The sequence below is a fragment of the Notothenia rossii genome, assembly GCF_949606895.1.
Source record: "Notothenia rossii genome assembly, chromosome: 1".
In the NCBI taxonomy this organism is placed as follows: Eukaryota; Metazoa; Chordata; class Actinopteri; order Perciformes; family Nototheniidae; genus Notothenia; species Notothenia rossii.
Genome location: NC_136912.1, coordinates 54,997,388 through 55,014,157, shown reverse-complemented (window position 1 = coordinate 55,014,157; position 16,770 = coordinate 54,997,388). Strand labels below are relative to the sequence as shown.

The 16,770-nt window shown below is 42.3% G+C and overlaps 1 long non-coding RNA gene across 3 annotated transcripts; it reads right to left on the bottom strand.

The window, feature by feature from the left end:
* Positions 1-541: 541 nt before the first annotated feature.
* LOC307012848 lies at positions 542-7,409 on the bottom strand. Of its 3 annotated transcripts, XR_013800740.1 has the most exons (5): positions 6,566-7,409; positions 2,059-2,121; positions 1,465-1,532; positions 1,290-1,333; positions 542-913 (listed from the first exon to the last, which is right to left on the bottom strand). It is a non-coding gene; the product is annotated as an uncharacterized lncRNA (long non-coding RNA). The 3 variants fall into 3 exon arrangements; XR_013800741.1 differs by lacking the exon at positions 542-913 and having other exon boundaries at positions 1,091-1,333; XR_013800742.1 differs by lacking the exon at positions 542-913 and having other exon boundaries at positions 1,091-1,333; positions 6,597-7,409.
* Positions 7,410-16,770: the final 9,361 nt, after the last annotated feature.

Genomic DNA, 16,770 nt, shown 5'->3' with positions numbered 1-16,770 from the left:
AATTCCCATTAGATACGCGCCCAACAATCGTTACGAAGTACACAGAGCTGACATATTTGTAGTTCTTCCGGCGTGTGTGCGTGGACTCGTTCGACTTGTCTTGCGTTGACGGCCGTATAGGCTCCATTCCCTTTCAGAAATCCGTCAATCGGGCGAGATCCGAAACCAAACCCTGTGTTTAAAAAAATATAAAATACAAATTTGAACTTTTGCCTCCTTAGCAACGGCAGTATCGTTTGGGTGGCGATCTGAGTTCGGGTACCGTATCTGTGACGTGACAAAGGGTCGCCGTGACAACGTGGTGATGAGATGTGGATAACTTTCCAGATAAAGACCATCCTGATACTCGAGTTGTGGTTTTCAAGAAGTGAAAAAGAAAATTCAAAGTAATCACTACCATTTTAATATCTCAAGCATTTGTCCCCAAAAGCTTTCAAATGTAGTAGCAAAACCAGTGATCCAGATCAGGATCATTTGAATTAGGCCTATAATTAAATGATATAATAATAATACATTTTAATTTTAGAGCGCTTTTCTGAAACCCAAAGACGCTTTATATGCAAGCCTACCTCCAAAGCGTTATACTTCGGAAGTTAAACAAATTAGATAAGGCAGTGGATGGCAAAGTACCAGATTTCACACATGAATATGCTTAAAATAGGTTATGGTGTTCCTATCACTGACAATGAAATCATGTAGTATTTCAACTGTAATTTCCTAAAAAGTCAAATGCATTTTGGTGGAGGTTTTCATCTTATTTCTAATAGAAACATATTAAATATTACTCAAATGGAGCATATAAACAAGAGAACAAACGTGCAAAAACAAAACTGGTGTTCAAATAACAGATTTTATTTTTATGCATTATCCCGGAGAACTCTTCGGCTGCCAGGAATGAGCCCACTCCTTGCCACTGAAAACAGAATGGAATAATGTTACAGTTACTGGTTTCGTCTTTCCGAAAAGCATAAACCATGTGTGAAGCAAACATCTTATAACTCAATTTATATAAGTAAATGTTTCATTTACCATTTAGAAAAAGTGAACATAGAAATGAAAACAAATGTTCTAACAAACAATAAAAACAATCAAAAACAAATACATTAACAACAATGAAGTTAAACAATCATTTGTTCCTACACTTCACTGCTTCAGAATAACAGCAGTGAAATATATAAGAGGACTGGTGGTAGATTTGGATGTTTTGCATTTGTTAAATATCATGTGTTTGTTCTCCAACATGGGACTACATCAGATGACATGAAGCCAAGTAACTGGAAGATATATACCATACTGGACAGGGCTCCCACTCCACCAACATTTCTGCTTTTCCCTATCAATAGAAGAAAACAAATCTCTAATTTCGGAAAGACCAAACGCATATTAGCTATTTAGCAAACATTTGTGTTGGAAGTTTGGAAATCATAAAGCACACCCTATGCATTACTTTTATTCCCGTCTAACCTTTCTCATTCTTTCTTTTATTACACTCCTGATGGGGAAAGTTTCTAGGCGAGTGTGGTAGGAGCAATCTGTGAACATCAAAGCAGGTTCCACATACAGTATTAGTCATATTAGAAATAAAATAAATACAACTATGAACACTTAAGTAGCAACCAGACTTGCACGATGAAAAGTGACCACACTGTTATCACTGGTCAAAAGTTACTGTATACATCATTGAAATGGAACCAAGCTGCTCTCAGTCCTAACATGGGATGCTTGTTTGAATGGCCATACCACTGCTGAGCCTGAGATGACCAAAGAAAATACTGCACCTTTACTGCCTAGCATTCTCATCACCACCTTATCAACTATGACTGTATGTATTTTAGTCTAATTAGACAATTAAAGCCCTTTGGATTTTTGGAAAATGTATCAGTTATAGTTATTAGTCACAATATAGCATTGTTAACTCACTGAAGAAGCATCAATCACTGCGTTTACATGCACTTTGCTAAAGTACATGTCGATAGATTTATTAGAATACCAATCAATTCGACTCATGCAAATGTTTATAATCATAATCAGTCAAAATACTTAATACTGTTAATATACCTGACTTTTTCTTTTTGCGTCTAGGACCAAGTACTGTGTCCCTCACGGACCCTGTCCTGACAGCTGTGGGTTGAAGAAGAAATATTACTATATACATACAGTATACCAAGTTAAGCTTAAACTCAAGTTTCAAAATACATCCCACAAATGCAGCATCACATGATGCAATAGGTGTTAGGTACAGATATTTTTTTGTTATTGCGATTTAATTGAGGTTGATCTATGAAGTCTAGGTGTTTTGTTGTCTTGCCTATATAATTGACTCCATACTTTATGTGAAAGGAATAGTTTGATAAATATTAACATGTTGTGCTGTAACGTTAAATGAATTTAACTTTGATTCAAAAACCTAAGTTTATTCCCCGTATGTTCATTATGGGACAGTGTCGTATCTAAATGCAGTTCTTGAGTATAAAGTTTAAATATGCTGCATGACGTTGTTGCATGAGTTGCTTCAATGTTTACCCCTATGGTCAGGGATTGCTTTAGGTAGACCACAATATTAATGATATCAACCTCTCGTACAATATATGGGCATGAGCCAAATCATTTTGATGTAATCGACCTACTGCCCAATGCTACAATGTAAGACCCTTTCTGTGTGTAAACCAAATCACATAGGAGTTTTATTTTGTCCATCCATCCATCCATCTTCTCCCGCTTATCCGTGTTTGGGTCGCGGAGGTAGCAGTTCCAGCAGAGAACCCCAAACTTTCTTTTCCCTGGCCACATCAACCAGCTCTGACTGGGGGATTCCAAGGCGCTCCCAGGCCAGAGAAGAGATATAATCCCTCCACCTGGTCCTAGGTCTACCCCTTGGTCTCTTCCCAGCTGGACGTGCCTGGAACACCTCCCTAGGGAGGCGCCCAGGTGGCATCCTAACTAGGTGCCCGAACCACCTCAACTGGCTCATTTCGTCGCGAAGGAGGAGCGGTTCAACTCCGAGTCCCTCCCGGATGACCGAACTTCTCACCTTATCCCTAAGGGTGACACCAGCCACCCTGCGGAGACAAACCCATCTCGGCCGCTTGTACCCGCGATCTCGTTCTTTCGGTCATGACCCATCCTTCATGACCATAGGTGAGGGTAGGAAAGAAAATTGCCCGGTAGACAGAGAGCTTTGCCTTCTGGCTCAGCTCCCTTTTCGTCACAACGGTGCGGTAAAGAGACTGCAGTACCGCTGCCGCTGCTCCGATTCTCCGACCCATCTCACGCTCCAATGTTCCCTCACTCGAGAACAAGACCCCGAGATACTTGAACTCCTTCACTTGGGGTAAGGACTCATTCCCTACTTGGAGTGGACAGTCCATCGGTTTCCTGCTGAGAACCATGGCCTCAGATTTGGAGGTGCTGATCCTCATCCCAGCCGCTTCACACTCGGTTGCGAACCGATCCAGTGAGTGCTGAAGGTTGCAGACCGATGAAGCCATCAGAACCACATCATCTGCAAAAAGCAGTGTTGCAATCCTTAGTCCACCGAACTGCAGACCCCCTCCCCCACGACTACGCCTCGAAATCCGACCCATGTATATTACAAACAGGATTGGTGACAAAGCGCAGCCCTGGCGGAGGCCAACCCTCACCTGAAATGGGTCCGACTTACTGCCGAGTACCCGGACACAGCTCTCGCTTTGGGAGTACAGAGATTGGATGGCCCTGAGTAGAGACCCCCTCACCACATACTCCCGCAGCACCTCCCACAGTGACTCCCTGGGAACCCGGTCATACGCCTTCTCCAAGTCTACAAAACACATGTAGACTGGATGAGCGTACTCCCAGGCCCCCTCCAGGATCCTTGCAAGAGTAAAAAGCTGATCCGTCGTTCCACGACCAGGACGGAATCCGCATTGTTCCTCCTCAATCTGAGGTTCGACAATCGGCCTGACCCTCCTTTCGAGTACCTTAGAGTAAACTTTCCCGGGGAGGCTGAGTAGTGTGATGCCTCTGTAATTGGCACAAACCCTCTGATCCCCCTTTTTGAAAAGGGGAACCACCACCCCGGTCTGCCACTCCTTCGGTACTGTTTCCGACTTCCACGCAACGTTGATGAGACGTGTCAAACATGACAGTCCCTCAACACCCAGAGCCTTCAGCATTTCTGGGCGGATCTCATCCACCCCCGGGGCTTTGCCACTGTGAAGTTGTTTGACGACCTCAGTGACCTCCCCCCGGGAGATTGGTGTCGATCCCCCGTCATACTCCAGCTCTGCCTCTAACATAGAGGGCGGAGTTGTCGGGTTCAGGAGTTCCTCAAAGTGCTCCTTCCAACGCCCTAACACTCCATCAGTTGAGGTCAACAACGTCCCATCCTTACTGTACACAGCTTGGATGGTTCCCTGCTTCCCCCTCCTGAGGTGTCGGACAGTTTTCCAGAACAACTTTGGTGCCGCCCGAAAGTCTTTTTCCATGTCTTCTCCGAACTTCTCCCACACCCGCTGCTTTGCCTCGGCCACGGCTGAGGCTGCTGCCCTTCGGGCCTGTCGGTACCTTGCAACTGCCTCGGGAGTCCCCCGGGATAACAAATCCCTGAAGGCCTCCTTCTTCAGTCGGACGGCTTCCCTGACCACCGGTGTCCACCAGGAGGTTCGAGGGTTACCGCCCCTTGAGGCACCTAGGACCTTGAGACCACAGCTCCCCGCCGCGGCTTCGGCAATAGAGGCTTTGAACACCGACCACTCTGGTTCAATGTCCCCAACCTCCACAGGAATGCCCGAAAAGCTCCGCCGGAGGTGTGAGTTGAAGGCCTCCTGAACTTGGGCCTCCTCCAGACGTTCCCAGTTCACCCGAACTACACATTTGGGCTTACCAGGTCTATCCAGAGGCTTCCCCCGCCACTCGACCCAACTCACCACCAGATGGTGATCAGTTGACAACTCCGCCCCTCTCTTTACCCGAGTGTCCAAAACATACGGCCTCAGGTCCGATGATACGATAACAAAATTGATCATGGAACTTCTGCCTAGGGTGCTCTGGTACCACGTACACTTATGAGCATCCTTATGTTCGAACATGGTGTTTGTTATGGCCAATCCATGACTAGCACAGAAGTCCAGTAACAAACCACCACTCCGGTTCAGATCAGGGGGGCCGTTCCTCCCAATCACTCCCCTCCAAGTGTCTCCATCATTGCCCACATGTGCGTTGAAGTCTCCCAGCAAGATTAAAGAGTCCCCTTCAGGAGCCCCATACAGGATTCTTTCCAGGGTCTCCAAGAAGGCCGTATACTCTGAACTGCTGTTGGGTGCATAAGCACACACAACAGTCAGAGTTTTCCCCCCCATAACCCGCAGGCGTAGGGAGGCAACCCTCTCGTCCACTGGGGTAGACTCCAACAACGAAGCACCCAACCGGGGACTTGTGAGTATCCCCACACCCGCCCGGCGCCTCACACCTTGAGCAACTCCGGAGAAGAATAGAGTCCAAACCCTATCCAGAAGTAAGGTTCCAGAGCCGACGCTGTGCGTAGAGGTGAGCCCAACCAGATCCAACTGGTAATGCTCCACCTCCCGCACAAGCTCCGACTCCTTCCCCCCCAGAGAGGTGACGTTCCACGTCCCCAAAGCCAGCTTCTGTTGCCCGGGTCTGGTCCGTCGAGACCCTCTGCCTTCACTGCCACCCTTCTGGCAGCGCACCCGACCCCATCGCTGTTTCCCGGTGGTGGTGGGCCCGCGGGACGGAGAAGCGGAGGTGTTGCCCACGTCGCCTTTTCGGGCTGTGCCCGGCCGGGCTCCGTGGCAAGCCCGGCCACCAGACGCTCGCCGAGGAGTCCTCCTTCTGGGCCTGGCTCCAGAAGGGGACCCCGGGCTTCCTCGGGGCCGGGTATCCTCACTTCGTGTGTCGTCTTTCATGAGGTCTTGTGAACCAATCTTAGTCTGGCCCCTTGCCTGAGACCAATTTGCCATGGGAGACCCTACCAGGAACACAAGGTTCCAGACAACACAGCCCCCATGTTCATCAGGGCACACAAACCTCTCTACCACGGTAAGGTGCTGGTTCTTCAGGAGTTTTATTTTGTGATTTATCAAATGTAAAGTAAGCCTGCTGTTGCTTTGCATTTTTGTGTGAAAAAGATATAACCATATAGTAACCACATGTCTGTTCAGGAATGAAAGACTGTATTTTTAATATTTATTTATATCCGAGTACCTAAGGATATACACATACCCAAGTATCCCATTTTCCTTTCATATTTATGAAGTTGTAGGTGAAATTGTTATTTAGATTAAGCTATTGTTTTTATTATTATTTACCTATTGGAACAATCATTATTCCCAAAAATGCAAGAAGTGCAATTAGGTGTTTTGAGATATTGTAGAAGACTTGACTTGACTTGTCAACAAGTTACCTACAATAATTTTTTAGGAAAATATTGGAAAACACTCTTGACTTTTATAAATATAAAAGCTGCAAATCTCAGAGAACAAATGTCACTGTGTGCTGTGTGCTCTGCATGTGTGACCATTAAAGAGCGTTTCATCCCTCAGATTCTATCTATCTATTTTATTACCTGGCCCCTCTGTGGTGGTAGCCTGTCTCACATCATCCCGCTGGGGCTGCTCCTCCTGCCCCACCTCTATGATGGTGCACTGCTTCACGGGGGGGGGGGGTCTTCAGCACCTCCACCTGCACGGTGCTTGTCTCTGGCACCTGGCTCTCTGTGGTCCCTGCCTCCTGCCAGTTGTTTTCTGGTTCAGATGGGTCATAGGGTGTGAGGTTCAGCGTGACTGTCTCTTCCTCAGGATCTTCCGCAACCCCCTGGCCAGTGGAGTCCTGTGTCCAACCTGTGCAAGTTAAACAAATGTTGGTCTTGACTTGCTTAAGACAAAGAGGTTAACTCATATATCTAGAAATAAGAAATACAGCGTGCTTAAGGTATGTTTCCAGACAGGGTCAAAAATATACTCGTCATGTCACAGGACTGTGTGCAGTCAAAGCTAATAGCAGAGAAATAGTGGTATTTATCCAGTCAACCATTTATGGTTTTGTTTTTGCGATATTATTCTTCCGATTTGTGTCTACATTCCATGTGATGTGACATGTCAATTTGTCGGTAGACAACATATAGACGTGTGCATGTATGTTCCCTTACATTATTTACATCCACACATTTTGTTCAGAATTTATGAGACTGATGCAAACGTGTTTTGCATAAGTGCAATCAAATAAGTAGCAAGTCGCTTTGGATAAAAACATAAATGTAATTTAAAGGGACCTCTGGATGCACTGGATAACTGCTTTTGTTTACAACCCGAGAAACATGACCTTAATACAGAACTGCCAAACTGAATATGTGGTCAACTGGGATCGTCTTCATGTATTGTGCTCTTACCATTAACCTCAAAATATTTCTCCCTTTTGGGCGTTGATAAAAGAAACCGTTTAGGAACGGTTTGCTAAAAGGAAATTGCTTAAGGGATGGCTCAAGCCTAAACATACATTTCAGTCATCAAACCTAACTACCTTGACATTAACAACTTTACAACTTTTAATTTGTATACAATAAATGCGCAAGTGGTAGCACAATACCCCAAAATGGTTTTTCAAATTCACGTAAACTTGCCTAACTATTTCCTGATAAATAACAGTTAAATGTCCACAAGTCCCCTCTGCAGAGTAAGCCATGTCTCATTAGGCTACATACTCAGTGTTTAAAAATGTATTTATTGTATGTAGTTTGCTAAAATAATAAACAGTCAAACGTTGTCCATATCCCTAAATATTTTGCAATTACTTTCAACTTTTGTACCGGTTGTGTATTTTCAAATTCTAGCGATCTCGAGCCGGTTTGTCAAACTTACATACCCTACCTTTAAGGCAGGGGTGGGGAACCTCCGGCCCCCGGGCCGTATACAGCCCGCGAGACAATTTGGTACGGCCCTCGAGGTAATTTATAAACACACGCAAAAAAGATTTTTTGGGGAAAAATCTAGACCGCAAAAGAATGAAACAAGTGAGTGCCTGTTTTTCCTAGCCAAGGTCAGGGTCCTTGAACACATCACGAGCCTAACATGTCATCACGTGGTATAGGTCTCGTTCGTCTCGTCTGATAGGGGTGCAGTTCTGAGAGAGAGCACCAGAACGCCACTCCGGCACTTCCAGAAATTGCAGTACCCATAAGGATTAAGGAGCCCTACATATGCCATAATTTTTGCGTGGCTGTGTCTTTAGTTGTAAGCCCAGTCGCGATCTGTTCATCTGTCACACTGATCATACAGTCAATAACTTTGTTGTTATTAGCATCTGGTTAGCTAGCTATGCTAACAAATATAAGTAGCTTTTTCTATAACCAGTGAGGTAAAGGCACATCTTTATATCATCATTATAGTTATAAAAAAAAGAAGAGAATAAAATAAACCGGTATAAAATACTATATGACAGTAAAAAAAGTTGTTATTGATAAACAAGAATACAGTTTGAAAGGAGTGATTTGTAAAATATCCATAAAGAAAAATAAATATGCTTACGGTTCTGTTTCATATGGATGTTGAGAGATGTATCCATAGATCTCTTAATGTTGCTCTCAAAGTGCACCAGATTGATGCTTTTGACTTCAACATTTAAAAAGAAATTCCCGGGGGGAGCATGCCCCCGGACCCCCCTAGAGGAGGTTAGGTCCCCCACCACTCAAATCATGTCCACATGGATGGGAAACTAAATACATTTGCACACATCTTGTTTCCATATCTTTTTTGTTTTGGTGGTCATGCCACAACTGTGCATATGAATGCATACGCGAGTCATAAGATATCTGGATTAAAAGGTTGCTTTTTCTTTACACAGCATGAAAGAAAGGTGAAATGAATGGGCTGTGATTTTAGTATTTGTAAGCAGAATTCAATAACTTGTACGGCCCTCGAAGGATATTGTAAAAATTGAAATGGCCCTTGAGACGAAAAAGGTTCCCCACCCCTGCTTTAAGGTCTAAAAGTGTGTACATAAGCAAGAATGGAACACAACATGGAAGTGAAGGAAGTGCACTGTTTATTTAAATGTGTAGTTCAATTAAAATAGTGTCCCTTGGCTGTGAAAGTTAAGATAAGAGTAGTTTTAAAATTGAAAGAAAAGAGAATATTAAATAATACTTTTGCAATAATATCTATATTTGAAGTTGATATCAAAGTGTATATTGGTTAATAAGATACAAACATCATTAAGAAATAAATGGGGACCTCTGTGTCGCCTGTCAGCGCAACTTACATGATGCCGTTTAGACAATATAATAATAAAGGGCGGTGCCGGCTGTCAGCGAACCGATCCGGCCTTTCTGCGCGACTATCACTCAAATGCGGGACATAGTCTCAATGTGTGGGACGCGGGACAAATAATAAAAATGCTGTGTGTGCAGTCCCGCACAGTGCGGGACACCTGGTCACCGTACACACACAGTTCTGCCCCTCACACACACACGCTTCAAATCAAGTTGCATAAATGCTTGAGCTACGTTTTTATTATAATTACTGTGAAATCTGCCTGTTATGTTTTCGTCATTATTACAACAAACACACACTTACAACTGATAACACTGGCAATGATTTTAGATGTATTAGACTATTAAAAAAAGAAATCATGCTTCAAATAAGTGGGGGTACGGCGTACCCCCGCGTCCAACGCCCACGACACCACTGACTGCAACTACAAAAAGCTAAGGTTTGTTTTCTCATCAGGAAATGCAGACCGGCTCAAACAAAAGATTTTTAAATCATCATCCTCACGATCATTTAATGTATCATATGTTCGCCGAATTGACATGAAAGCACTAATAAATGTAGTTTCATCCACTTGAGTTTACAAAAATAATCGATTTGTTTTTATATCACATCCGACAGGAGGAAATTCAGCAGCTCTCACTACCGATTTTTAATCCTAATTTAATGATCATCTTCACCACGATCATTTATGTTTATGTTCGCCGAATTGACATGAAAGCACTGACAAATATGAATATACTGTAGTCAACTTCATTAAAACGTTATTAACGTGCCTAAACTCAGTAATTCACCATTTCTACGCATGACAACACACTTTGTCCGTGTTTGGCTCTCTCGCCGCACAGTGAAGCGTTCCCGCATTGACGTCACTTCCGGCTTCCCCCAAAACCTCAAAATGAGTCGAAGGAATTTTCCCGCGATGTTCGAAATTATTGATATTTATCGGAACGGTATCGCTTTTTGTTTTTTAAACTGACGGTTCGAGATTACTAGTAGCCCACTATTTCATTGCACAGCAGTTGTTGGGTTCGTGTCACAGGCTCTTTAACATACAGTAAAAAGTGTACATACCAAGACAATGGCTTCATCCTTGATGGAAGCAATTTTGTGGTTCTTCTTCCACCCTAAAACCCAACCCCCTCGCTTCTCATCAAACCTCTTGAGCTTCTTCTCAAGGCGTTGCTTTTTTGGCTGCTCCTTAAGGCAATGTCCACAGATCTTCTGTGCACAAAATAAAATGTTCTGACAGAAGGGATATGTATTTTTTGTAGACCCACCTGGCATGATTAACACGGGATTACAAACAAACAGACAGACTGACAAACACAGGAAAGTAGAGAAGTACACAGCATAGATAGAAGGGTGAATAAAGAAATAGATGATAGATATAAGAGAGCTAGATAGGGAGATAGGGAGAGATAAGTTGAGTTTGGCTCTTAAAAGTGCCGTTGGTTTTATGATGGTGTATGGGTTTGTGGTGTGGGTACAGGAGCTGCAGGAGAGAAAAGAAAAAGTGAATTATGTAGTGAAACTAGCTTTTTTAAATGCACATTGTGACGGTTTAACTTCTTTAGACAGACTGAGTTCATTTACGTGTTTCCTGTTTCATACGCGTAACAAGCACATGGACGTGGACTATGCCCCTCCCCCCAAACATATATTAAAATGTCGGCCAGCGTTAGTACTCACATGTGTAAAACAAAAGCGATTAAGATAACGTATAACTCACACTTTAACACCGACGTATGTAGCCGTAATTAAGACAAATATTTTTCACACACCACTTATGAGCTGATATAAATGTAGCTAAACTAGTTTAAGCTTATGTTGAACGTGGGCTAGCTAGCTAGCCGCCTGCAAGAATAATTTCACATTAATGTTGCTTTGCTGATTATGGCGAAAGCATTTCTCAGACTTAGAACAGTTCAGTATGTATGATGAACCATGCGAGTAAAGGCTTAAAAAAAAGCCCCAATTATTAAATCTACGCAAAACATGTATCAGACTTTAGTGGCCCAACTTACTTTGTCAGAGGATGGATCCCAATGCCGGTGGTAGCGTCTTTGGCCAATAGGTGGTGCTCTGAATGATGTAATTTCCTGTACCGATTATACAATAAAATATTAATAAATGTCCTATATAGGGCGACTGTGGCTGTGAGGGAGTGTGGTCGTCTTTCAACCAGAAGGTTGTGGGTTCGATCCCAGCCCATGCAGTCAACATGTCGATGTATCCTTGGGCAAGATACTTAACCCTGAGTTGCTCCCGATGGCATGGCCAACGGTGTGTGAATGTGTGTCAATGTTAGGTCCTAGAGTAAGGTACACTGCTCTGTATGAATGGGTGTGAATGGGTGAATGACATGTAGTATGTAAAGCACTTTGAGGGGTCTTAAAGACTGGATAAAGCGCTATATAAGTACAGTCCATTTACTATATTTTGACACGATAACTCTTTAATAACCTAAGTAGCCTATGGACAAAAACTAAAAAGTATATATTGCCTTATAAAATGCAGAAAAGTTTAAACATCTAACATGATAATAATAAATAAAAAATAATGATATCTTAAACCAAAATAAATAAAATGGAAAATTAACTTACAACAACAATTTAACCTAAATAAAACAAGGATTAAAACAAGGATAAGTTTGACTCAATGTTGTGTAAAGTACGGTTAACATATATATATATATTTTTTTTAAATAATACAGCTTCCAGCTTCCCAAGACACGAAGAGGATACACAAACAATTCTTCCACTTGAAATGTGTTTAAACTGTGTCAGAGAGATGTTTAATCGGTTCATTTTAATTGGTTAATAATTGGTGTTTAATACTGGCAACTTCTAATTGTTGGGGAGGGGCGGCGTTCGATCCAGTTTCGATTCCGTAACCTTGGCGCACTGCCACTCCAACATCCAATCCCGATTTTAAGTTTAATCACAGGTACTGTAGTCCTAAACGATAGCTGGGGATTATGCGAGTGTAGTGTCTTCGGCCATCCTAAACTCGATGATGGTCGAAATGTCCCTTATAGGCCTACGTCTGTTTCCGGTTATTTTTATTTTGAAATTCAGTTCCTGAAGGACGGCAAAAAAGCCAGAGATTATAGAATTAAACAAATAAATAAAAACAAGGATAATTGTGTGTTATTGTTGACCAAATAACAGTGTGTTATTATGAAAAGAATAACAAATTAGAAGGAAAAAGCAACAAAAGTCCGAATTGATACGATTTTAAATAAAAGCAATAATCGTGGCTTGATATTGAGTAAGAACATGTTTTTATGAACCACACAGCTTCCGGTCTTCCTATAAAACGTAATGCCGTGACACTACCAACAGAAATACATTGCTTTTAAAATTGTGCTGTGCAACACAAAAAAAGGGGAAAGACTACCAATAGAAATACATTGCTTTTAAAATCGTGCTGTGCAACACGAAAAAAAGGGGGAAATCGTGTTGGTGAACACGAATCAATAGATACAAAATTGTGTTGGTGAACACGAAATGCCGTGAGACTGGGTTGTAATATCTGAAGTCCCAGGCTGCTCCAAAATTAGGCTACAACATACAATATCCTTAAGACATAAAAAAACAAGTAAAGATAGAGCAACGCGAAATATAACAATAGTGCAAGTGACAGTGAATCGTGAAATAAAATGGGACCTCTTGCTTATGTAGAAAAAAATAAGAATTAATTTGTCATTGAAAGAAGAGTATGTTGCTTTAAAACAATATAGCTAGCTGCCAGCTGGAGTTATGATGTTAGCTAGAAATACCATTTGCTAGCAACTGGCTAGCAAGCTAACATCATCACTTTAGACATAAATACAACTATAATAACACGGTTTATGATTGTTGTTAAATTACTTACCTTCACTGTGATCACATGTAGGTGTGTCTTCTCCACATGCCATATCTTGGTGTTGTTCACCCACCCAGCAACGGCGTATTAATATGCATCTGTGCCTTCAGGCTCTCTCCGGTGAATGGAGATGGATTGTGAACAAGATAAATATATATGTCGGGAAAGTTAGTTGGGGAAGACACTTAGCCAAGTTCAATAAACAAAATACAGTTGGGGGTAACAAATAGGCATCGCATCCAATAATCGCCGTCTTTAACAAATATCTCTCTCTCTCTTTCCCGTTTAAATGCGCTGTGTTTGCTGCCATGATGAGTGTAAACAAACTGTCAGTCGGTCACAAAGATGGCGGCGAGCATTCCGGAAATGACGTACTTGGTACCCATGAATTTGTAATTCTGGCAGTTATCACTGCCCGTTCTGCCAATACCAGGGTCAGAGGCTTCAGGTGGAACACCATGCCAAAATCTATTCTTCTGTGAGGCACAGAGCATGGGCGTCGCCTGTTTTTTTTTCTTTGGCCCCGGACAAATTCTCCCTCAATAATATAATACATTAACCGTACTTTACCTAGAGGACGGCAGAAGTGTAATTTCCCTTGTTCAGTGAATGCAACAGAGGCAAGACACCATCAGACCAATCAGAGAGTTGCATGGAAATAAACGTGTTTTATTGGCTGACAGGTACGTACCTCTCCTCTGTGACAGTGTTTAACAGCGCCATATAGGTAGAAGAGTTACGACAACGGAAGTCCAAAAACGGTTATCGTCACGTGGTTCATGTAGACGAGGATCGTTCCCCGGAAGTTCATGGCGGGCAATGTGAATGCATTAGGCTTGTTTGAGACGCGTTGCAGCTCGCCTCGAAAGTAGACGAGAATAGCCGATCGCAGCCGGGGAGGTCTCAAAAAGCTTGCCTGAAGTCGGACAGCTCCAAGTCGGCTTCATCTTCTTCTACTACTTCTTCGCCTTCCTCTTCTTCTCTCGGTTTTTTGGCGGATTGCAAACAACTTTAAGGTGCATACCACCACCTCCGGAGTCGGCTTGACTCGGTTTGCATTTGTAAAGAATGCATACATGTGTTTAATCGTTAATGTCAGATATGTACTAAGTAAATACATTTGTTCCTGCTCAAGATTAGATTCAACTTTATTGTTATTGCACATATTACAGGTACTGAGACAACGAAATGCAGTTTAGCTTCTAACCAGGAGTGCAACAAGCAGTAAAGTGAAAAGTAATGTACACAATCTACAGAATAAAAGATAGAATGAAGTGAATGATGAATAAACAGTGAGGGGTATGAATATACACAGCAGCCTGTGAGCAGTATGAACAGTGTGTATGAATATGCTAAGATATATAAAGTATGAAAACGATAAGCAGTGCAAGTATAGTATAACATATATAGATATTCATTTCATGATGATAAACATTGTGGAACAATGATGAAAAATGTTAATGGAGGGGGCGACGTAAAACTGACACAAAACAACAACAAACTTTTGCCGAGCCAATTGGAGAGTTTCATCACCAGCACGTGGTAAAAACCACCAATGAGCACTCAGCTCGAGATACCAGCGAGTCGTTTCCATGGATGTATAATAAGAACTGGATACAGCGTGGGAGGCGGGGCCTCATTCATTCCTATGAGAGTTGCTCATTGGCGCATGATGATAAAATGGCCGCACGTTCATGACAGTATGGTAATGGCTTGTTTTTATGATGGATTTGATATTAACGAGGCGGCAGTTAGCAGCTAGCGGCTAGCTAGTAATTATGCTAATGTGCACATCAATCGTTATGTACTTATATTACGCTGTAACTGGATCAAGTGATATCCAAGCAGCAGAGCTTCATTTAGCATGAAATAATTATTGCATTGCATATATATATATATTAATATATTTATATATATATATATATAGCCTACAGTGCAATAAGCTTCTTAGTGCAATAAGAAGCTACAGGGACGTTAATCTAACGTCGGTTATATTAACTTTATTTAATACAACATTTACGGTACAAGATTTAATCATACAGCCCATGTAGTATAATATTTTACAAATCATGAATTACAGCAAACATGTGCAATATATCCATTATTACAGCTCCGTGGGATGGCAGTGAGTCCACTGCAGTGAGTCATATGGGTCCGTTGTTATTGTGCATCCATGGGTAAAGATAAACGCATGTAGTGCTGAACCTGCTGAACACGTAACATGAACGTGCCGGGCGGCGCGGTCCGGTGGGTTAGATGCCCGTTCATAATGCAGAGGGATATAACTCTCAGAATAACGTTATTAGCACATTTTTACAACTTGAGGAACGAATGCTTTTAATAAGGGCTATACAAACGTTCATACTGGGTAGTTTATTTAGTTTAAAAAAAATTATCCAACGGGTTACAGACCACTCTTTCCCAATGTAAGTCAATGGGAAAAAGTTTTTCCGGGACCAGCAACCAAACGGAAGTGTAGTACCGCCGTTTGGCCACAACGAATATTCTCATCAGACTCCGGCGCACTTCCTGGGGGCTTGGTCGTTTCCCATCAAGCATTTTGCTTCCGCAGCCCGTGGAGAGGAACTGCGCCGCCTCGCCGCGCCTCGCTCTCAAGGCGGCGGGCGTCTTTGTCCCGCGAGATTTCAACGTCTCATGTAGGCGAGCCTCCAGAGCAAGTCGGACAAAATGACTAACCATCATGCAACGCACTAGCAAGACGTTGATCGAAATTGCGCAGGTCTCGCTTGTCTCAAACAAGCCTACTGATAACAGGAGATAGAACAACGATTTTTGGTAATTATTAGTGAATAAAGGTTTTGATTTGCAATATTTCTACAACAAATCGATTTCTGTATGTATTTACATCAATATGTTTTACAAAATAAAATAGAATTTGCTAATAGTAAGTGATAATACAAGGATTAGTGTGAACAACTAGTTTACATGTTAGGCTAACAGTGCCTTGGTTAAAGAGCCTGTTGCTGTTTATTTATAGCTTTGAATTCTTTCAAACCAATATTATCTTCTTAAACTTATATAGTAGTCAGGAGCATCACTTTCTAATGTTTATTGATATATTTAGAGGGAGGGGATCTAAAGGAATGCTTCAAAATTCAGATTAGATTAATTTCTACCATTTTCTTAAATTCATGGTAGTTTCAGTAATCCCATGGTAATTGAGGACACAAGTTATCGAAATGACTAATGTCATCTTTATGGCTTTCAGAAAGGACAGGAGACCGACAGGTGACTATCAAAGGACTAGCAGCAGCAGCATGATGATGATGATGTTAAATGTGTTGTTTTAGGAACATCCATTGCAAATACATGGATTTCAATAAACATTGAATAACATATCATGCAGTTTGTCTGTGCCTTTTCCTCCGTGTTGTCCTGGTTTGCTGTGCTGCCTCCTAGTCGCCACCATGGTTTGCTGTGCTGCCTGGGGATGCTCAAATCGCTCAGAGAAAGGAGTACGAATGTACGGCTTCCCCACTGACACAGAGCGCAGGAAAAAATGGCTGGCTCAAGTCAGCAGGAGTAATTTCACGACCAACAGCAAAACATATGTGAGGTAATTATATACAAACACTGCATTTGCACTTTTTCACAAAACGAAAACCACACCATTGGG